This window comes from Globicephala melas, chromosome 12 (genome assembly GCF_963455315.2).
Source record: "Globicephala melas chromosome 12, mGloMel1.2, whole genome shotgun sequence".
Lineage (NCBI taxonomy): Eukaryota > Metazoa > Chordata > Mammalia > Artiodactyla > Delphinidae > Globicephala > Globicephala melas.
The window spans coordinates 11,604,921-11,629,089 of NC_083325.1; the positions used below are offsets into that span (position 1 = coordinate 11,604,921).

The 24,169-nt window shown below is 48.1% G+C and overlaps 1 protein-coding gene across 1 annotated transcript in view; it reads right to left on the reverse strand.

Annotated features, from left to right (window-relative positions):
* Positions 1-24,169, reverse strand: part of ANAPC1 (anaphase promoting complex subunit 1) — a 167,118-nt gene that overhangs the window by 20,542 nt on the left and 122,407 nt on the right. The window lies entirely within an intron of this gene.

The window sequence follows — 24,169 nt, forward strand, 5'->3', positions numbered from 1 at the left end:
ATGCAACAGCAACTTAGGCTGGAGAGAGAGAGCAGAGGAGAGGGAGAAAGGGAGGCGAGGATGGGCAGACACTGTCTCCCAGAGTCTGGACCCTCTGCACGCTGACGAGTTGCCGTCGGCAGGCTGGCAGGTTTAGCAGAAGCGACTAGCGTGTGCAGGAAATGCCTTGCGTCCCTCAGCCCGCTCGGCTGGGCATTTAGGGCCCCCACCTGTGCTCTTGGCTCCCTGTGACTCTGCAGTTGCCTGGAGTCCTGCCGGCAGCAGCCATCCTGCAGCTCCAGCCACCTTTGGTGGCCCAGGGCCGTCCTATGTTCACCCTGAGTGTCACAGCCTGCTTTCTGTTGCTGGGGGTTCCCGGCTCCACACACCTGGGTGAAGGAGGGCAGAGGGCAGATCTCATTGCTCAAGGAACAGGCACTTCCCTGAGACACAAGCTCTTAACCCAGACCCATGGGTCCAAGCTGTCAGGCCGGCTGTGCAGACGCACTGCCTCTTCAATGGGAGCTGGTCCGGCGCTTGCCTTGGGTTCTCAGAGAGGCCACCCTGGTTGGGTGGGTGAGTCCGGGAGGAGAGGCAGAGATGCCTTAAGGAATAACCCTCCTCCAGCTCCACAGTCAGGCTCTGACAGATCCAGGACAGCACCAGCTACAGCAAAAAAATGAGCATCGGGGACCTCCCTGGCGGTCCAGTGGTTAAGACTCTGTGCTTCCAATGCAGGGGGTGTGGGTTCGATCCCTGGTCAGGGAACTAAAATCCCATATGCCACGTGGTGTGACCAAAAAATTAAAAAAACATTTTTTTAAAAATGAGCATCAGATTCTCAGCAGCTAGGAGCCCGGTGTTTCCAGCATTGAGTCAAGGTAGAGCAGCCTTCCCAGACGCACAAGGCCCGCTCTGGAAGGGGACTCACCAAGGGCAACTCGACCCTCTGCTGGGCCCGCTACATACTCTCTCTCCCTTTATTCTTATACAAGTGTTTTCTTTTTATGTACTTATTAAATATTCAAGTAATAGATAAGTCCTCACTCTTGCAAACGTTACAGAAGTCTACAGAGATGCGCTAGGGCATGTGCACACCCACAGTCGTGCTGTCCTCTTATTCCAGTTATTCTGGGAAGGGACAAGCTGACCCCGAGGGCCCAGCTGCCTGCAGCAGCAATAACCCGCAAGTACCAGGAGGCAGAAGCAGGCGAGAGCCTGCACAAAGCACCCTGAGGATGCCAGGGAAGGCCTGACGGCAGAGGCAGCGGGCGCTGAGGACACACCCAGGCCCGGGTCCCTGAACCGCCCAGGCCTGGCCGCATTGCAGAATCTCAGCCTCCATCACCCACTTAGCGTCTTAGGAATTCATTATCCGATCGCTCCAGGCAGAATCCAGGAGCCTGGAGGAGGCTGCAGGCAATCTGCAGAGGCCTGCAGAGCGAGGGAAGTAGCATTTGACGCCAAACATCAGGAGAACCCTCAGAGGATGGATTTTGATGTTTTAACATTGACAACAGCTCTGACTGCATCTGAAGTTACCAGTCCTCTGATAGAAGGACTTGGTTGTGATAAGTTTATCAATAGCAAGTGATGAAACTGCTTCAAGAGAACCTCTGCATTCAGGACAGTCATATCAATCTGGTAGCTTGATTTAAAAAAAAAAAAATCAAAGTATGTGAGAATAAGGCAAAGCACTGATGAAAACAAAGGAAGCTTATCATGAAAAAGCATCGGAAAAAATTGGGGAAAAAAATCAAAAGCATCTAAGACTCCTGTAACATTCTTTGAGTTTGGATTGGCCTAGATTCTTTTCCTCGCGTTGCGGACAATGTCTTCCAAATTGCTCCGCTGAAGCGTAAAGGAAAGTTTTGTAAACTTGAAGCTTGATTAAGAAAAATTGCCGATGATAAAGCCCATGATGATGAAGGAAATTAGAAAATAGTGATGAGAAGAATAAGGAATTACAGCTATTGGGACTGGAAGGCTATAGAGAAAGCTTGAGGTTTTCAGAAGATGTGTTTTCATCATGTCAGAGTCAACGGAAGTTTTTAGTGTAGGATTGGTTTTGTGTTTTCTGAGATATCTCATATGGCAAGGAAAGTACATATTATATATAGTATATGATGCCATGTTTTCAAGAATATCTGAAATTTCTGGGGGAAAAAAGGGTAAAAAATTAGATTCTAAGTTCCTTCAGGGCTGAGTTAAAGGCAAATGCTTCCAGTTAGAGCTCAAACATTCCCCCAGGGGCCTTGGCCTCGAGGATGCCACGGAGACACCGGGATGGGCAGACAGGGCGCACTGCTGCGGTCAGAGCGCTTCCAGAGGGCAAGTCCTCCCCCCTCGCATCTCACCCGCCCCGAATACTACTCGAGTCTTACTGAGTCCACCTCAGAAGTATTCTCCTAGAAGACTGTGATCTGGTCATCCACAAAATCCAAGAGCCCGTTGAAGTGAAAGAGGCAGGGCTGGCTTTGTAAGACCACTTGAGTCAGCTGACGCACCTCAAGAGACGAACAAGTAATTCACCCACCAATTTCAAAACCCACTCCAAGGCATCAGGGCCTGTGTTTCCCTCCCACGCCCTCTTTCATTCCTGGCAATGGTTGTGCACCTCTACCCCAAGCTGCTCCCCCTGAGTCACCCTCTGCCACGAGCCCCTGCTCAGTCTGGGTAGGTAACCAATTTGGACCAAGGAGGCGGAGCTTCCAGAGAGCCCGGGGCCCCAGGGTGTCCCGCCCCACGGTCTTCCTGATTGAGGCCTTGGGGAGCTCTGTGCTCCTGCCTGTTAGAGCCAAGGTTGAGAACATTCTTCTCTCCATCAAGGCTCCATCCAGGTCTTCCTCCAAGGCCTGCTGTACTGACTTAGCGCGACTAGTGTATCGCGTTGCCCAGCAACATGGGAATCATGACCTCCGGGACTAGAACTCCCTCCCCAGGAGCCAGACCCAGAGCTCGGTGCTTTACTTGGGGAGCAGACACAAAAGAATGGTTTCCAACTACCATAGGAAGCACCTGAGGGCCCCAGGCATAGCTAGCATCCCAGCCCACACCGGCCTGACATCCAAGCCAGACCCTCCCACCACAGAACCTATATCGCCAGCCAGTTCTCAGCCTATAATGAATTATTTCATTCCTTCTGAAAAACAAGAGAGAAAGACCATCAAAACCCAGGGAGCTGCCTTTTTCACTGAATCCACAGTTTCCAAAACACGGCCTCAGGGGACTCACTTTTTTTTTGTTTGTTTGTTTTTGCGGTACGCGGGCCTCTCACTGCTGTGGCCTCTCCCGTTGCGGAGCACAGGCTCCGGACGCGCAGGCTCAGCGGCCATGGCTCACGGGCCCAGCCGCTCCGCGGCATGTGGGATCCTCCAGGATCGGGGCACAAACCCGCGTCCCCTGCATCGGCAGGCAGACTCTCAACCACTGCGCCACCAGGGAAGCCCCAGGGGACTCACTTTTAAAATTTAACTTAGAAGATTACTAGCGGGATAGATAGGTGGTGAAGGGCACGGGGGGAGAGAAGTGTGCTACAACGAGGTCAAAGCAACATTCCCTCCTCGCAGGGCTATTTGGTGGAAATATGTCTGACTGCCCAGCCACGTCACCAAGCACGCTGCCACCAATCGGCCGGGAGAGGGTAATCGTCCATCTCCAACGGTTTACTTTGCCGGCAGCTATTCAAGCACACTCAGAGCCCAGATGGATGCACAGGACCGTCCTTTACTTCACATCAGGCCATACGTTCCAACCCTTACAGCACCCACAGGGACGGGGGCGTTGGAAGCAGTCATTGCCCACCCCAAGCCAGGCTCCTGTGGTCACCCTCTCGTGGGTGCTGGGGGGGGAGCTCTTCTTTTGTTCCCCGTGGCCCGTTCCCCTACTTTGGTGTGGTCGGGTGGGGAGATTGAGGCCCTCACTGTGGTCTAGCTTCAGGGTAGAGTAACCACAAGACAATCAGACTGCAAAATTAAACTCACCAGAGCAGGGTTCCTCTGTGCTTTTATGCTAAAAGAGCCTCTTTGTAGTATCGCGTCATATTTCAAAAATGTCCTCTTGTGTGTGTTGGGGTGTGGGAGGGTAGATACATACATATAGGTCCCAGGAAGGAATGGGGAAGGGGAGAGGAGTCATCCCCATTGCATTTATCACATTCTGTGTAAATTTTCAAAATCCATTTGTGGTTAATAGGAGATGCTGCATTCTACCTGCACAGGTAAACCTAGGTAGTTATTTCAAAAATGGTAGCCCCGGGACTTCCCTGGCGGTCCAGTGGTTAAGACTCCACCCTTCCAAGGCAGGGGACGCAGGTTCGATCCCTGGTTGGGGAATTAAGATCCCACGTGGCGTGTGGCACGGCCAAAAAAAATTTTTTTTAATTAAAAAAAATTTCTTAAAATGGTAACCCCGTCTCCATCCCCACCAAGGTAATATTTTCCACGGAGTCAATAATGCAAAACAAGCCCATTTTTCCATGAGGTGAACAACACAGCAGGTTAGAAACACACCATCCGTGGATTTTGTTCCTAACAAAAGCACCTTGTAAAAAGGAGCATTTTAAATGAGACCCAGGACGCAAATACCCTTAAAAGTTGCAACACTGAGAAAGAGGTGTCTGCACAAAACAGCATGTTCCACGATTCCCCTGAACCTTAGGACGGACGGCTCTCAGGCCAGAGTCTGTCATGGACTCACGGAGTAACCCCGCCCCTGCCCCGCCCCTGGTCCAGCCCTGTGGGCTCTGGGCTGCAGCCCTTCCCCGCCAGGAAAGTGGATCCATGCCTCAAACGAACTCCCCTGGGAGAACCAACTTCTACCAGAGCCCCCGCCATCTGGACAGCCTCAGAAACTTAAGCTCAAGGACCAAGGGTATAGCCAGGTCCCCTCAGTTTTATTTTCCTTACAGGTGATTTTTTTTAATGTTCGGTAAATGGTTTTAGACAAAGAAGAACCACTTTCAGAGGTTCGTAGAACGGAACCCTGTTTCAACTTTGGAAATGCATAAGGAGATCGATTCTAGATCGCTATAGCCCCTATCCTCCTGCCGCCACCCCCCTAAAGATAAAAGGATGGTCTCGGTGATGAGGACCCCACAACTGAAGCCCCCATGGATTTCTCCCATCTGGAGTAATGATACTTACAAAGCAGGTTTTTCTGGTAGGACATTGAAAGGACACGGAGTCATCCTTTATCCTTATTTCCAACTTTTGGGTAACGTTTTTCACTTTTTTCCACATAAGTTTTCTTTCTCTCATTTGTCTCCACATCTCCAGGAGGTAGATAAAGGAGGTAAGCTTTCCATTTTGGCCCTTAGGGGGAAACGAAGGCCCACAGTGATAAAAAGAAGTTATGCGCAACCTTGGTGTGAATTGCAGACAAAGCTAGATCTGGGGCAGAACGGAGGCGCCTCCAGGGGGCACCCACCCCAGAGAAGAGGGACGTGTAGAATACTGGGGAGCCTCGACCTCTGCATTGCTGCACACGGCAGCTCTGCTAAGACCTTCCATCTCCTAACTGATGGAAGATGGAAGGACTCACACCTCCTCACTCCCAGCCCGGCACCCCTGCCCCACAAGCAAACCGCAAGATCTGGTTTGGGACCCCAGAAGGTGGTGGAGGAGGTGTCCTGGCAGAGCGCACCCCCATCTCAATTACGGCCCTGGCAGGGCCCAGCCAGGACTCACAGCTGGGTCACGTTCTTCATGTTTTTTTGTTTTTGTTTGGTTTTTTATTGACATATAGTTGATTTACAGTGTTGTGTTAGTTGCAGGTGTACAGCAAAGTGATTCAGTTATATATCTATTCTTTTTCAGATCCTTTTCCATTATAGGTTATTACAAGATATTGCATGTAGTTCCCTGTGCTATACAGTATGTGCTTGTTGATTATCTATTTTATATATAATAGTGTGCATATGTCAACCCCAATGTCCCAATTTATCCCTCCTCCCCTCCTTTCACCTTTGGTAACCATACGTTTGTTTTCTATGTTTTTGAGTCTGTTTCTGTTTTGTAAACATGTTCATTTATATCATTTTTAAAAAATTAGGTTCCACATATGAGTGATACCATATGATATGTCTTTCTCTTTCTGACTTACTTCACTTAGTATGACCATCTCTAGGTCCATCCACATTGCTACAGATGGCATTATTTCATTCTTTTTTATGGCTGAGTAATATTCCATTGTATATATGTACCACATCTTCTTTATCCATTCCTCTGTCAGTGGACACTTAGGTTGCTTCCATGTCTTGGCTGCTGTAAGCAGTGCTGCCATGAATATTGGGGTCCATGTATCTTTCCAAATTAGAATTTTGTCTGGATATATGCCCAGGAGTAGGCTTGCTGAATCACATGGTAGTTCTATTTTTAGTTTTTTAAGCAGCCTCCATACTGTTCTCCATAGCAGTTTACATTCCCACCAACAGTGTAGGAGAGTACATTCTTCATGTTTTTAAAGACAATTTATTAAAAGAAAACAGGAAGTGAGTGAGCAGAGGAAAATGGCTGGTCTTGAATTGACAGTAATGTTCTCTCCCCACCTTTTGAACAGTCCTCCGTGAGAAATATATGCTAAAACATAGAAATACGGGGGAAAAGTGGTTTATGTCTTTTACACATATTCTGCAACATTGACATTTTGTAGCTTTGGGTTTATATAACTAGCACTTTTTATCTCCTCTATCAAAGCATCCTTTTCAAAATATTAGAAACATGGCCCTCATGCCCTCATATATATACTAAGCACATTTATTCAACCCGTTAATGAGGGAATCAACGCGATGGGAAAGCTGCTTCTCAGAGCATTTGAAGAGCAGAGATGTATAGTCAGTTGGAAAGAAAATGCTGAGATAAGTTAAGTGTCTTAGTCTGTTCAGCTGCTGTAACAAAATACCATAGACTAAGTAGGTTATACACAACAAAAATTTATTTCTTCCAGTTCTGGAAGCTGGGAAGTCCAAAATGATGACACCAGCGGATACAGTGTCTGGTGAGGGCCCCATCCTGATTCATAGACAGCTGTCTTCTCACTTTGTCTCAGAAGGGGTGAGGGAGCTCTCTGGGGTCTCTTTTATAAGAGCACAAATCTTCATCTCCATGACCTAATCACCTCCTAAAGGCCTCGCATCCTAATACCCTCATCTTGGGGGTTAGGATTTCAACGTGAATTCGCGGGGGACACAAACTCAGTTCATTGCACTAAATTACATACAAAACTGGTTAATAGTCTATGGTACAATAAAACTGTAACATCAGAGTTTTATTGTAAGTTTTAGGTTTTTTCTTCAAAAAACTAAAAACAGAGCTACCATATGACCCTTCAATCCTACTCCTGGGCGTATATCCAAACAAAACTGTAATTCGAAAAGATACATCCACCCAAATGTTCATAGCAGCACTATTTACAATAGCCAAGACATGGAAGCAACCTAAGTGTCCATCGGCAGATGAATGGATAAAGCTGTGGCACATATATACAATGGAATATTACTCAGCCATAAAGATGAATGAAATAATGCCATTTGCAGCAATATGGATGGACCTAGAGATTATCATACGAAGTGAAGTAAGCCAGAAAGACAAATACCACACGATATCACTTATATGTGGAATCTAAAATAGGACACAAATGAACTTATCTACGAAACAGAAACAGACTCACAGATACAGAGAACAGACTTGCAGGTGCCAAGGAGGTAAGCGGGTCAGGGAGGGATGGGTTGGGAGTTTGGGGTTAGCAGATGCAAACTATTATATACAGAATGGATAAACAACAGGGTCCGACTGTAGAGCACAGGGAACTATATTCAGTATCCTGTGATAAACCATAATGGAAAAGAAAAATGAATACATAAATACCCTTTCTCCATTTATTCCTTCCTTTACACCCCTGAGGCCCCCCCTCTAGTCTATGTCTTTACCATACCACGTGGAGATTACCACAATAGTACACAATGTCTTCCCAGTCCAGACCCCCCAATACCTCTAACAAATTAATTCATCCAGCAAACACTTACTGAGCAGCTTCCAAATGCCAGAACTGTTCAAAGTTCTGGTGATAATCAGAAAATAAGACAAAGTTCTTTGCTCTCACATATTTCCTTAAGAGCAGGGAGACAAGCAATTCACAAGAATAATGTCAAGTGGTGATAAGTAAAACAGAAACAGGCAGGGTTAGTTAAGGAATAAAAGAATGATAGAGGGTTATTTTATTGCAAATGCTCACAAAATTTCTTAGATAACAGCTGGTTTCTTATCCTCATTACTGCAAAAGCAGATGAAATCCTTCTGTAAACTCAGGAGAACTAGAAATTTATTTGAAATACTTGGGCAAGTCCCTGGAATAGAAATGTTTCATTAAAAGTTCTCCTGTGTTTTGGTATTTATTAATAAAGACCCCATGATATGAAGCTTATTTCTTGGTTATTAAAAAAAAAAAAAAAGAATGATGGAGACAGGGCTATTATTTTATAGAGAGTTCCTCCCACTCTGTGGTAAGGGACCTGAATGGGATGAAAGAGCTAGCCATGCAGATATCAGAAGGCAAGTGTTCCAGGTAGAGAAAACAGCTGGTGCAAAGGCCCTGGGGCGGGTGTGTGCTCGCTGATTAAGGGATGTCCAGCTGTCTGGTAAAGGAGGAGAAAGTGAGCAGAGTGATCTGGGTCAGAGGTGAAGCTACAGAGGTACCACAGACCAGACCATGGAGAGCTTTGTAAGCACCTGGAATATTACGCTGAGGGGAAAGGGCAACCATTTGATGGTTTTGAGCAGAGGAGTGAAATGACCTGACTTGTTTTTAGAGGATGCTGAGGACGGCCTGCAGTGGGGAGAAGCAGGGAGTCCCGCTGGCCATCACTTGCAGTGGTCCAGATGGGGCGTGAGGGTGGCTTTGAGTGCCAGGTGGGGAGAAGTGGATGGATTCTGGATATATTTCACAGGGGGAGCCAACAGGATCACTGATGAATCAGGTGTCAGGTGTGAAAGAAAGAAGTGTCAGAGATGACTCAGAGTTTTCACCCTGAGTAGCTGGGAGAATGGAGTGCTGGGAGGGCGGCCTGGAGGAAGAGCAGGCTGGGGGGGGGGGGGGCGGGGAGCAGGCAGGGAGCTCGTTAAGGGGTGTGTCAAGTTCACGATGACTGAGAGGTCCGGGTGGAGATGTGAAGCAGGCTATATGTGTCTTGAGTTCAGGGGAGACTCCGGACTAGAGGCTTACACAGGACAGCGCAGAGCGTGTAGCTGGTATTTGAGGTACTTGCATGCAGGCAGGCGCACGCGCACACAAACACACACCGCATGTTGTAGTACAGTTGACCCTTGAACAACAAGGATTTGAACGGCACGGGTTCACTCATACACAGATGTTTTTCAATAAATACATGCTACAGTCCTACACAACTGGCTGAATCCAAGGAGACTGGGGGCCAGACTGTAAAGTTACACGAGGCACCCCAATCCCCTTGTGGTTCAAGACTCAACTGTGTATGTGTCTGATACTCAGATCGTTGACGGAACACAGATGTTTGCTGGCGGACAGATGGAAGCCGACAGCATTTAGAAGGAATCTAAAGGCAGGCTCCGCTGCCTACTTAGAGGGGGAGCAGAGAAAGCGGGGAAAGCCCTTCGAATCGGTCTGGGCGCCTCTAGCATGTTTGTCTAAAACAAGGCTTCAATATTCACCTTCCGGAACCATCCAAGACACCCCGTTGTCCAAACGCTTGGCTCTCAGAGTCTGGTCATCCTCCAGTCCCCGCAAGCCCACGTCCCTCCTCCCCCGGGTAGCCTCCATCAGGGCCAGTCCCAGCCCTCCCGCACACCCCGAACACACACACACCACGCCCCACCCACACCAGTGCCTGGTTCACGCCATTTGTCTCTCTAGGAGAGGCAGCCCCTCTGTTCTGCTTGACTCATTCCTACTAAACCATCCAATACTGTCCAAGCCCCGTCCGTCCCATAAGAGCTGCTGTAACCCCTGCCCCATGGAGCCCCCCATGATATCCCCTCCCCTGGCCAGGCCTAGACCTGTGACCTTGACCACTGACCAGGCACCAGTTGTATATCATCCTGTGACAGGGGCTCTCCCTCTCTCCTAGCGAGGGTGAGGCCTGCAACTCTGTGTCCTGCTTCCATGGTGTTCAGCGCCACGTGGCCTTCAGTAGACATTCGTTCATAATGCCGATGAGAGCTGTGCAGGCAAAGGGAAGGACCACCCATCATGGCGCCCTCGGTGACCCATGTCCCTTGGTGGCCCACTGCAGTGCCCACCTGATAACCTGTGCTCAGCCCAGCGTCCTCGGGAGAGAAAAAAACTGGGGCTTTCTCTTCCCACACCATGACTTTCCACTTCGCCTGGCTGCGTCGAAGTTGGGTGAGAACAAGATGAGGTTCCCCTGGGGCCCCCTCCATCACCCCCTCAACCACCCTTCCAACCGGGAGAAGTGTCCCCTGGCCGCCCGCCTTGGATGAAAGAGCCTTCCTCCAACTGTAAATTATTTCTAAACTGTATATCTTGTTCAATGAGTTTCAAAATTGAAAGAAAATACTTCTCCCACAATTACAGTCATTTTGTAACTAAACCCCGCAGTTTCCCAGCTCCTTCCAAACCTACTGATTTTAAAACAGAAAAATATTGTCGTTTCCCAACATGGTCTTTATAGAGTAAGCCTGGGTGTGTACAGGCGACCACTTGCCTCTCCGGGATTATCCTAGGACTACTGGATTAAAGACAAATTAGGTAATATTGTACGCTCTTCTCTTTCAGAGAGATTCTGAAAGCCGGGTTTTAAGGGAAGCAAGGGCACATCAAAGCACACACCAGGGCAGTCAGGGACCTTGAGACCAGCGGAGGGGACAAGAGAAGCTGACCCCAGGAAAGACTTGGCACCTGGAGGCTGGAGGACTGTGTGCCAGTGAGGGCCTGCCATCGGCCATGGGTGTGCCTGCCAGGGCCTTCCAACATTGGGACAGGACCCACATACCTTTACAAAAATGAGCTATAATCCAGAGGTTCATGGCGTGACATTTCCTGGTGTCTGGTCACTGTTCTCGGTGGAAAAATAGAGGTAATCCCCCTGCCCCCAAACAAGGGTTTAGATGGAGTGAACCCCACCTAAACTTGACCCTGGGCCTTAACCTCCACGTGTGTCCCCAGAAGATGCTTGGATTCCCACTATTGAGCCATAAATAAACTAGGGGTTCTACAGCTACCACGGTCTCAAAAATGGTGAAAAAGTGAGGCGGCATCCTGAGAATTGAGGACAGTGTGAAGAAGCCTTTTCTTCAGAGGCCAAATTTTACCTAGTGATGAATAAGTGACACTGTCTAAATGCCACAAATCACGTGACTCGAGACGCAACGGGACCACGGACATGGTACGCGCCTGCCACAAAATATACAAGTTATTGTGTAGTGGGTAGGATCTCAGTTTGGGAAGGAGAAAGTGATGCTGCACAACGATGTGAATGTACTTAATGTCGCTGAACTGTACACTTAAAAACGGTTCAAATGGCAAATTTGACTTATGTATATTTTATTACAATAATGAAAATGATAAAACATTTCTAAGATTAAAAAAAAAAAAAAAAGCTAGCACAGAGCTGGCAAAGAAGAGGAGGAAATATCCACTCAAACGCCTGGATCAGGTTGGGTCAAATCTCCCTCAAATTTTTCAGTTACTTGAGCCAATAAGTTTATTTATTTATTTTGGCCGCCCCACGCCTCATGTGGGATCTCAGTTCCCCGACCAGGGATGGAACCCGCGTCCCCTGCAGTTTAGGCACAGAGTCTTAAGCACTGGACTGCCGGGGAAGTCCCATACATTTTTGTTTAAGTCTTAAAAGAAAAATTGGCCAAACTTTTAGAGAAGCAACCGTTTTGTACTTCGCAAGGTCCAGGGGCGCCGTGAGCAAGGGGCTTCCAACATACAGCAGTGACTCAGGTGCTGCGCAAACCGAGAGGCCCTCAACACACCCAAAGAGCTCTGAAAACCATGTAGGGAGTTCTAGCCCCAAGCCAAGGCAAGTGGTTCAGCCTCAGAGCTCCTTTTTTCACTGGGAGTCAGTTTTCACCAGGTGGGAGACACAGAGCCATTGACCCCAAGCAAGCACTCAGCAGAAACCTTGCTTAGCCTCAGACACTTGTCATCTCGGATTTAAACTTGACCCAGCCTGCCCCAGCCGCAGGTGAGATAAAGGTCAGGGAACAAAAGAGTTCCGCGAGGCTCAGAATCTCCATGGTTAATCACTTCCCACCCGATTTGACAGCCACAGATATTTTTCCCTCTTGCCCTCAGGCATGATCTCAACACAGGGTGAACTTGAAACTTGCATGTGAGGTACACACGCAAAGCTGACACACGAGAGCTGGAAGGACGCTCAGAAGGCCTGACTCTCGCACGGACTGTGGCGAGATGTATTTGGTTTTCTCGGGAGGACAACACAGACCTTTGCACAGTGCTGAGAGTTCAACACTGGGGTCATCCCATCCAGAGATATGTAATCATCTTTTGCCTAAAAGCCACATACCTTAATTACATGTGGATCCAATAAACTTCTCGAAAATCATTGTACAGATAGGGACCCGTGGATGTCAGGAAGACTAGTTATATGTCCCAGACTAAAAGTACCCATTTGGGAAACAAATTGCTACAGTCACCTTGAAAAACTGTTAGGCAGTATCTTACAAAGTTGAATATACGTCTACCCCACGACCCGGCAGACCGAAGATAAATGAAAACACAAGTCCACACAAAGACCTGTACATGAATGGTCACAACCACTTTATTCCTCATCACCCAAAACCAGAAACACCTTGAATGTCCATCGAGTAAAGTCAAATGGTGGTGCGTCCAGACAGTGCAAAGCCACTCAGCAAAAAAGAGGAACAACCACGGATACCCGAGAGGACAAGCCTCAGATAGATTCCGCTGAGGGAAAGAAGCCACGTGCAAAGACTACACACTGCTCGATTCCATTTATCTGAAATTCTAGAAAAGGCAAAACCATAGTGATAAAAAAACAGGTCACTGGTTGCCGGGGCCAAGGTGGGATGACTCCAAAGAGGTTAAAGGGGACCTCTTGGGGCAAAGGAGGGTTCTGTATCTCGATTGTGGTGGTAGTTATACAACTATGTATAATCACCAACATTCATTAAGGGTGCTCTTAAAATGGGTTGATTTTCTGTTACACAAATTATATCTCAATACTTTTTAAAGGTCCCCACCTCCGTTCTCCAAAAAATCAGTCTATAGACTCTGTCCCTGTCCTTCTTTAACAAACTTGCTGTCTGCACCTCTGTTCCAGCACAAAGCTGTGGTTACATGGAACGAGAGGCCGGGAGGGAATCCCTGGTGTCCTGTCCTTGCTAGAAAAAGGTGGTCTACGTCAGGGCACACCTTCAGAAAGCCAGAATGGGATCCACAGGCTGGCCACTGATGTGTCCCAGGAAAAGCAGACAGACATAAAGCGATCCACCCCAGAGGGGATGCATTCCATCACCCCACAGAAGAGGGGCCCCCAGAGAGGAGGGGTGCACCCCAGGTGATCACAGGTGAAGATGGAGCAGGTCATGCAGGTGCCCAGAGGGGAACATTGCCCCAAGGATTAACCCTGTGAGTTCCTGGACCACTAAAGAAAGGCCAGCATGATCTTTAGAAACTGGCCGTAAAAAACACGAAGGATCCCAAGGCGTAAGCGCCACGAGCATCTGTAGCTCAAAGGAATAAGACGAGTCTGTGAAAGTCAGAGGGACAGGAACACAGCAGATGTAAGTACTGAGATGCGTCATCCCATAGAGCCTGGTCAGATTCTAGAGAACCAAACTTCTCTCTTTGTTCCTCGCTAGAAAACAAACCATGAAGCTGCTTCTTTCGGGGGCAAACAATGAAGGTCATCTATGTTATTTTTTCAAATTGACACATGCCCTGAGCCTGGGAAGATTCTTGAGCAGGCATGTGAAGTGCCCACGGTGGGAGTCTGCAGGTCAGCAAACTGACCACACTCCCTTCCCCCTCCTCACTGTCCTGGAAGGTGTTGGGCAAACACAGGACGACCAACGCTACCACATTACATGCCAACCGTTGCTACCAATTTTTGCGAAATAACAACGACAGCATCACAGATTTTCTTGAAGCCAAAACCCCAAATAACACCAACAATACCGCAAGAGTCCCCAAATTAAAGGTTGCCACAGCCAGGCATGAAAGGGCTGTGAGGCACCCCCAGCCGTGGCCCTCAGTCTCTGCTGAACTCTGCCCACATTCCTGATTTCACAAGCCACAAGAAGGTGCTGGGCCATTTGCAACCAAACTCCAGGGAATTTGCAAAAATAGAGGAGGATAGCTAATGCCCCGACTCAGCAAAGAATCTACAACCTTTGCATTTCCCAGGGCTCCGGGTCAAACGAGCTTACCCTACTCTACTTCTGCCTACTCTACCTTCTGTCCTTCTTCCCCCCAAGGGCTACGCTCCTCAGCCTTGGGAGGAAGGAGGGTTCTCTGCTCTGTAGCCCCTCCAGGAGAAGAAATGGCCAATCATATCCTGTCTTTGGTTAGTTAACAAAAGATATAAGCTACAGGGGAAAATGCGCAGGGTCGTTCGCTCATGCGTGGCCAAGCTGGATCTGCATTCACTGCTCTCTGCCTGCATTCTATACCCATAGACACAACTAGGTTGTATTTTAAATTGCCTGCCCGGAAGCTGAGCTTCTCTCCTGGAAAGGGAGCTTCTCAAACACCAGCAAGTGTATCTCAGAACTGTAAAATGAATAAAGAGATACCTGAATTAAGTAGAGGCAGGAGACCAGAAGGGGGAGCTCTCACGCCCTGCGACCATAGCACACAGCCCAACGGGAAGAAGAAAAACGCCTCTTCTTTCCTGGTGAGGACTCAGCCAATGAAAAGCCATGGACTCCTTGTTTACTATAACCCTCTCAACTTCCTCTTCCTCTCTATAAAAGCATCCTCATTCTCTTGCTGTAGGGAGACTTCCGTGTGGCTCACCATGGTTGCAGACCCCAAATTGCAATTCTGTGGTGATTCCTGATAAACCCATCTTTGCTGGAGAAATATCCGGCCATCTATTTATTTCAGTTCAACAACTACCGGCAAAGACAGAGGCCAACCGACCAGGGTTAGGGATGCGTGTGCTGTGGGAAGCCATGACCAAAATGAGCGCATCCTCGAGACCCCCCCCCCCGGGTCTGCTCCAGCCATTCGCCCCCCAGCCTTCCTGTGCCTTTAGCCTCAGCCTCCATCTCCCCATCTGTAAAATGGGGCACCATGCTGTGACACGGGTGTGTTGTAAAGAAAGAATGAGATGAAATCAGAGAAAGGGAGACGCCTGCTCCCTTTGGATAAATGTGCATACGCCATGTCCCTGGCAATGTTATTAGATATTTCAAACTATAAACTGTTAACCAAGATGATTACTGGAACAAGCTTCCAGAAGTTATTAGCTTCCATTTAATAACAAGCCATTACCCACAAACAACCCATTAATTATCAGCCAACAAACGTCTTAAAGTTTCCAATGCTCGATGAATGATGTGATTTTTTTTTTTTAAATAATAAAACTGGAATTCTCCTGCACTTGAATGAGTTGCACCTGCCTCTGGGCAGCTCGGCTGTTGGCTGACTGCAGGAACACAGCAGAAATCTGGGAACAGCCTTCTCTTGAAAGGCTGAGACCTTCCGAAGTCCAAACCCCAGTTTAATCAGAAAGTGGCAGTTCTTGTGCAGGGACTTATCCCTGACCGGCGGGGCGGGGTGGGGGGGCCAGGGGGATGGCAAAGAGTCCCAGAGCTGGGGCTCCTCTCTGGCTGCCTCTCACTCCCCACTGCAGGGAGCACGTCCATCTGTCTGCCAGGGAGCCGTCACTGTGGGCTGTCCGCTGGGTGCAGCTGGAGAAGTCACGCTATCACTCTCATACCCTGAACTTTCTCCTCTCTCCCCAACCTTATGCTAAGCAGACATCCAGAGGAAAGAGTGAGAACACTGAAAAGCACCTCCGCTTCTGTTCCAGAGGCTTCTACATGCATCATTAGCTCGTTCAAACCTTGCAGCAGCTCCAAAGTAGCTATCATCACTCTCGTTTTTGCCAAGTTCACAGAGCAAATACGTGGCCAACGTGGGACTCAGGTGCGCACCTGCCCGAGGGCATCACCCAGCCAGCCCACCTCACCAAGCACCCTGACCCTTCACGGAAAAGCTTATTACACCCGCCCTGCGGGTCTCCCCCTCCGTGATTCTCAGCTCTGTGAGGGCAGACTGCCTTTTACTGACTTGTGTCTGCCACAATGTAGCTCCTAGGGGATGTGCAAGAAAAGTTTTTGAGATGAATGAATCTAGAAATCAGAGGCCAACCCACAATATATGCAGTTGACCCCCAGAGAATGTTTGGCAGGTGACTGAAGGGTGCTGTGGGCAGACACTTCTGGTGACCGCTGCCCCACTTTGGATAAGTGGGCGTGCGCTGTGTCCCTGGCAATGTTATTGCATATTGCAAACGCCTTGAGAGTATGGTGGCCAGGCAGAGGACTTCAAGCTTCCCAACCTCCCTGGTCCTATTCCAGGGAGGGGCTCGGTGAGGAAGGGATTCCTGGGACCTGCCACCCGTGTGGGGGGCAGGAGGGCGACACAGTGCAGTTAGCAAATAAGCCTGCCTCGCTCCTGTCCTCAGAGGACCTGTAGCTGCGTCCTCTTCAGCACTAGCCTGGTGACACCTCAAGAAATTCCAGTGACCTAAGATTGGGCCAAATGAAGCTGCTCTCTAGTGGGTCCCTGGGGTGTAGATGTACACGAAGAGCTCCGTGGTTGGATGCTCTGAGGAGATGGCACAGGGGGAGAGAATTTCTTTATCGCAAGACCACCTTCATAAGAAGCTATCAGGTTGCCTAGCCCACTCAAAAGAAAGTCCTAGAAAAAACAAACTTAGCTTCTAGTGTCCACACACCACCTCACACCCATTAGGATGGCTACTCTAAAAAAAAAAAAAAAAAAGAAATAATACATGTTGACAAGGATGTAGAGAAATTGGAACTCTTGTGCACTGTTGATGGGAATGTAAAATGGTGCAGCCACTATGGAAAACAATGTAGCAGTTCCTCAAAAAATTAAAAATAGAGCCACATGATCCAGCCGTTCCACTTCTGAGTATATACCCATGAGAATTGAAAGCAGGTCTCAAACAGATATTTGTATACCCCCGTTCATAGCATTATTCACAATAGCCAAAAGGTGGAAGCAATCCAAGTATCCATCAACAGAGGATGGGAGAAACAAAACGTGGTCTATATATATATTGGAATAGCATTCACCCTTATAAAGGAAGGAGATTCTGACACCTGCTACAACATAGATGAACCTTGAGGACATTATGCTAAGTGAAACAAGCCAGACATAAGAGAACAAATACTGTGTGATTCCATTTATATGAGGTACTTAGAGTAATCAAATTCATAGACAGAAAGTAGAATGGTAGTTGCCGGGGTTTGCAGGGAGGGAAAAATGAGGGGTTAGTGTTTAATGGATACAGAGTTTCCATTTCATAAGAGGAAAACCTATGGAGATGGATGGTGGTGATGACTACACAATATGAATGTATTAAATACCACTGAACTATACACTTAAAATGCTTAAGACGGTAAATTTTATGTTGTGTATTTCACCACAGTTTTTTAAAGTGTCCACACATATTAAAATTAAAAGCACCCAATCCTTACTCCCCCAGGGTTGACCAGATTACACTTTTTGTGTTGCTGTGATGTGTCTCCTCTTCAGTTTCACATCCATCTGGTGCCAATTTTATTAATGGCAGAATGAGATTCAAATCAACTTTCCTCCAGAGAAAGGATGAACCCGAGAAGCAGGCAACTTGCCAGGATCAAAGAACAGGAAAATAAGCCAATATCAGTTCAGAAGGTGCTGCCCTGCGGCCTAGCCCTTCTGAAACCTGCCATGTGGGGGAAGGGGAAGGGGGCAGGGCAGAAGGAGGACCAGGTTACAATCCAGAAAATGTATTATCACTCTCCATCCGGGTTCAAAATGTTTCTTTCGATGAGTCACAAAGGTTAGCTGGGAGGCTCTTAAATTAAAAACCCACAGGGTTTTCCTTTTATAGACTGTCCTCAGGAGACCTCTCACTGAGTGTTCTCCCTCGGTCCTCATCCCCAACTGGCAGCTGCTCTAAGCATGTGTGTTTACAGAAATACCAGTAGTTATTGCATGTTCCCTTCCATGTGATTAAGCATTGCCATAAAGCCCAGGCTGGATTAGAAATAGATTTTTCCCTTCTGAGAAAGGCTGAATGGGGCAAAGCCAGTGGCCATGGTGGGTGTCTTGTGCCACCTACTGGCCACTGATGGCATTACATAGCAATCGCCTTAGGGGTAGACGGGGCTTTGCCACCTGCCAGTGAGCAGGCCAGAACCGCTGCCCCGCCCACACTGCAGGGCAGGGGGTAACTGGGAAATGCCACCAACCAACCATCCCACACTGGAACTGATTTCCAGTCCTGTACTCCCTAGTGAAGGGCTCCAGTCACCTGAGCTATTGTCTAAGGAAGCAGCCCATTGGGTCTCTTGCTGCCAGGACAAGGGCACTTCAGGACAAGGGGAACTTACATGGCAGCACTATTCACCACGTGCATGTTTAGACTTGGAGATGAGGGGCGTGCACTCCACTGTGGTTTGCAACGTTATAGCACTTCCCAGGTAGCTTTGGACAAATGTATCTCTTTTGATCCTCATAACAACCTTATGAGGTAGGTTCCATTGTTCTTATTTTAGAGGTGAGGAAACCAAAACACAGAGAAGTGGGCTTCCCTGGTGGCGCAGTGGTTGAGAGTCCGCCTGCCGATGCAGGGGACACGGGCTCGTGCCCCGGTCCGGGAAGATCCCACATGCCACGGAGCGGCTGGGCCCGTGAGCCGTGGCCGCTGAGCCTGCGCGTCGGGAGCCTGTGCTCCGCAATGGGAGAGGCCACAGCAGTGAGAGGCCCGCGTACCGCAAAAAAAAATAATAAAAATAAATTTAAAAATTAAATAAAAAAATAACACAGAGAGGTCTGGTCACTGGGTTAAATACCTTTCTGTCACACAGAGGGAAATGAAGGGTTATTGGGGTACTTACTTGCTTGGAAGTGGAACTACAATTCAATGGTTCTTTTATTGTCTATTTTCCAAATCAAACACACCAACATAAAGATATCTGAGTATTCTCTTAACAGTTTGGAAGATCCTACTTGAAAGTTCCACAAGCAAATGAGCATCCTCACCTCTGTAGCCACTGCCTCATTTCTTGGTTCATTTCAACAAATATGGATTGACCATATTCTTCTGAGTTCCAGGCAGGGCAGTAGGAATGAACTAACTACTCCATCTCTTAGCTTATGATAGGGGCACTCTTGATGCCAACAAAAGTTTGGCTATTTCCCAAATAAAAATTAACCTTAAATAATGAAACTTTGTCACCATGGAGGGTATTCATGCTCTGAAGCCATTCACAAAGAGTCTGGGGCAAGTCATGCTCTCCTAGGTGACTACCTGGGGGAGTGACCCACGGGCAGGAGCCCAGGGCACAATGGGCTTCCTGGAGTGATGGAGGGTGGGCGATTTGAGCCCAGGTCCTGAGTTAGGACTGTGTTGGCACCATCAACCTGTTGGGCTGATATCCTGAAATCCAACGAGACCCTGGGGCTTCTGGCCTCCGGAAAGACGAGTGATCAGGCCACCGCAGTCACCAGCCTCCACCTGCAGCCACAAGGACCCTGGGCAAGGCTGTACAGACCCTGCTCCGGGGCAAGGCAGCCCTAGAGGAGGGAGCCTGAGGGAGAAGGAGGGAGACAGGAGAAGGGCAGGTGGGGTTTGCTGTCACTTTCTCCCCCGTCCTCCAGGCCCACCAAGAGGCCACTTTCCTGTCTTCTCAACAGCCACGTGTGAAAACATTTGATCAGCCCCATGACCAGGTCAGGGAGGATGAGGAAAGCTCTCCACCACCCCCCACCCCTTCCGCAGCCTGGCTCTTGTGCCCTCGCCACCTCTGACTGCCCGGAACCTCTCGTAACCTGCCCCCAGCCCCAGTCTTCCCTCTCCGGTGCCCTCGCAGACCCACTGTGTTCTGGGTTGTCTCCCCTACCTTTACCTTGCACATTCCCTTCATTCGCCCCACCCTCACCGAAACTCAGTGCCCTTGTAGTCAACCCCAGAGGTCTGCACCCGCCTCATTTGATCAGAACATGTCCTGTGCTTACTACCTTTTTACTCCCCACTCCATGGACTCACGGTGGGAACTCACGCTAAACGCCATCTTGAGAACAGTGATTTGTTTGTGTGGTGGTTTCTGTGTGCCCGCCTAGTTTTTCTCCTCCTGCCCCACGCCCCACCTCCTCCCCCTTCTTTTATAAGAACCCAGCATGTAGGAACTAAATTTATTTCATGCATATAAACCCAGGCACTTGACTAAATTATTGTGATGAATAACAGAACAGAAACAAATAAGAAAGTGGAAACTGACATCAACTCTTTAAACAAGTATTTTCTTAATTTAAATAAATAAAGGACCAAATAAACTAGAACCTCAGTCTTCCTGTCCCATCAGTGCTTAGCAGTAGCCAGAGAGAAAACAACTTTGTACTTCAGGGAGTGATGTCCTTTTTGACACAGTACTCCCAGCCATGACCATGACTTTCAGCGGCCCTATCTCTGGCCCTGCTCACGGAGCCTGTAACTCATAGGCCCCCTGAACTTCTGCACCCACTACACAGGAACGCTGGACTGCATGACCCAGTCAGCGCAATCCAGGATTGGCGCATAACATCATTTAACCTAAACGCTCACTGAAGAGGGAACATTAGCATGGACCCAATCTCTATCAACAGGATAAAAATTACTTAACTTCTCTGAAAGAGAAATGGTCTCTAGATTAATCAACATCCATAAATACATTTGAGCTTCCTAATAAGTTGTCCTATAAATAATGCGCATTATTTCTAATTAAAACAATATAAATTCCTCACACTCATGTAAGCCTTTACACTTTCAGAATACTGGCCATATGTTATCATGGTAGCCCCTCAAGAACTACATGCAGTGATAATAAATACAGTCCCTGTACATTAACAATTTAATATGCTCATATTTTCACAATAATTTTAAAGTACAAACCCCCTAAGCATATGTCCTCTGAAGCGGTTGAGTACACGGTCCCGGAGAATTTTTGCACAGCAACCCGGACGCTCTGTGTTGCTGTTCAGGCCTTCTCCCAGTAGGGGGCACTCTAAGCCAACCTAAGCACATCCACTAGGCACCATCAGCGCCTGATACCTGGCTAAGGCCTAAGGGGTTTCATGCACCAGCCAGGCCTCCCAACAACCCCGGAAGGCAGGGACTGGGCTGTGTTGGCCATGATCCCATATTCAGGGCCAGAGTGTTGGTATAATTACCTCCTGGAACAACAGACCATATTTGGAGCCACACTCTCTCCCTAAGGCGTTCTCTAACCCTCAAAGCCCTTCTACCTAAAATGAAGGAGCACTTGAGTTTTGTTCCCCTCTCAGACCTATGAGGGGAAAAGGAAAGGAGGCCTTAGTAAGACCATGCCTGTCCCCTGTGCTGGGGAGGCCATCCAGCCAGGCCTAAGTGGTCACAGAAAGAGAAGGAGAAAGGCCTTGGTAGTCTAGGGGGTCCTCAGACAGCCTGCTTGCTGTGGGCATTTCTCAGCCTCCTTTGGGGAAGAACAAGCAGCCATTCCCAGAAGAGGGATCAACGGGCCACAGACGTTCTCCCCCAGCCCAGAATCACCTCTCCCCTCCCCCACCTGCCATGCTACCTCCAACTCCAAGTGGTCCCCCCATGCACCACGACCCTGTGTCAATAAGCCACACCCCTGTGTGAGTGCCCTCCCACACTGACTCTGGGCGTGGCCATGTTTTTCCTTTTCCGTCCTTTTACTTAACATGTGTGTTAAAAGCGTGTGGTTGGGTCTTGTTTTTTTACGCAATCTGGCAATTTCTGCCTTGAATTTCTGTCCTACCACTTTTCACCTACTGTAAGAAACTCTCGTAGCCCAGCCTCAGGATGCCATTAAGGGACTCACCTTTTCCTTGTGGTTGGATGGTGGGGAAAGCCATTGTTTGGGAAAGTCTAGGCTCATCTTTAGGTCCACCTCCTGCAGGGCTCACAACGCAAGCACCACAGGAATGTGTATGCTCTCTGCATTCTCTCTGCTGACCAGCCCCTTCTCCAGTGCTACTTCCCCAGCAAAATTCCAGGGGAAGGGAGAGAGTTGTTGGACAGGGAGATGGCTAGTTGCATGTGGAACTCTTTCAGACCCTAACAGCTTCCCCGCACCCAGGACGCTTCTTCTCAGTCTGTGCTCACCTGCCCCCAGAGAACTCCAGGGCTCTCAACTCACCTGTAGGGGGTGTGTCCCTCTGCAATTCAGCCCATCGCAGCTTCCTTACATCTACCAGTCTTTGAAAACCCCATGAAACGTATGCTTTTTATTCTATATAGTTAATTCTTTCATCAACATGGGAGGAAATTGTTTATATCTTTCTACATCGTAATCGGAAGCAGACAACCCTATCTTGCTTAAGCCACTGACATTTGTGTTTCCGTTATACAACCAAGCTTAATTCCTGGGCTCACAGTATAGAAAAGACAATCACAACTAGCACTGAAGGTGTCCAGACAGCAGGGACGGTCAAGTACACAGGCACCAGTCTCACTGGAATTGTCTCTCATGTCTGCAAGCAGTTGCTGGCCACTACAAGATTCAAAAATTGAATTTGAAAATATTTGTACTGAGTCCAAGATCTCTAGTTTGCTGGCAATTTCCCACACCTCCTCTTATTACTTATCCACTTACTTCATATATTTAAGTTTTCTTCTGGCCCTTATTGACATTTCAGTTTGATACTCAGTGAACACTGAGGAATTCCGTGCATGTCCCCCAGCAATCATGTCTACTCTGCTTTCCATGCAGATATTTTGCATCTCATGGCAAAGCTCCCATAAGCTCATTCATTTCTTTGCCTCTCATTTTCTACAAATATAATCATTTTCTATTAAAGTCAGATGGGAGAGTGCTTGGAACAGCACAGTGTCTCACAAATCTGGGATCTATCTTGGATCTCTTCCTAACAGTCACAAACATTTTCTAGCTCAGGGGCACTTCTCTCGCCCTTAGCATCACAAGAGAGACCTAGAGGCCACATCTGCCTGCAACGCTGGCCTCCATGGAAGACTCACATGTCTTCTGCTCTCCACCAGCAGGAGAGGCGGCACTGAGGTCTCTGGGGAGTGTGTGGCCTTGAGCATCTTTGTGCAGAGCCGGTCTCAGGGGATGTAGCCTCGGGACTGCACAGAGGAAATAATCCGAGCTATTCAGGAGGGTGTTGAGGACAGAGAGGGGAGAACAACTGTGCCTGCAGAAGTCAATCTCCCAGTCCCAACTCCACCTCACCCCATCAAAACCCAAACAGCTCATCGCAAAACACAACCAGCCCTTACACTAGTGAGAAAAATGGGTCTCTCTGCACACGAGACCATTAAGCAGAAACCAAATTAGGCTGGCCATCTCCTCTTTGCTTGCGCCAGGGAAGGGGAGGGAAGTCTGCAGAGGAAGAAAGTACAAAACAGCACAATTCTTTGCTTTCTTTTTTTAAAACTTTTACAATTTTGAAACTATTGTAGATTCACATAGAGTTGTAAGAAATAATACAGAGAGCCCGTAGGTCCTTTACCCAGGTTCCCATGGTACCAACTTGCGTAACTACAGCACAATATCCCCAGCAGGAGAGGAGTTCTGAGGTCTCTGGTGCGTCTGGCCTCAACCACAAGATTGCCATTATTACAATCCATCCACCTTATTTATACTTCACTTCTTTTACATTCACTCAGTTGTTTGTGCGTGTGTGTGGTACTGTGCAATTTTATCACATGTGTGGATTTGTGTGACCACCAGCAGAGCCAACATCCACAACAGTCCCATCACAAGGATTCCTCATGTTGTCTAATAGCCACTTCACTTCCTACCCTCACTTCCTACTCTCACTTCCTACCCTCAGCCCTAAGCTCTGCCCACTACTATTTTCTCCATCTCTATAATTTCAATAATGCTATATAAATGGGACCATACAATATATAACCTTTGAGATTGACTTTTTTCTCTCATATTCTGTGAGTTAT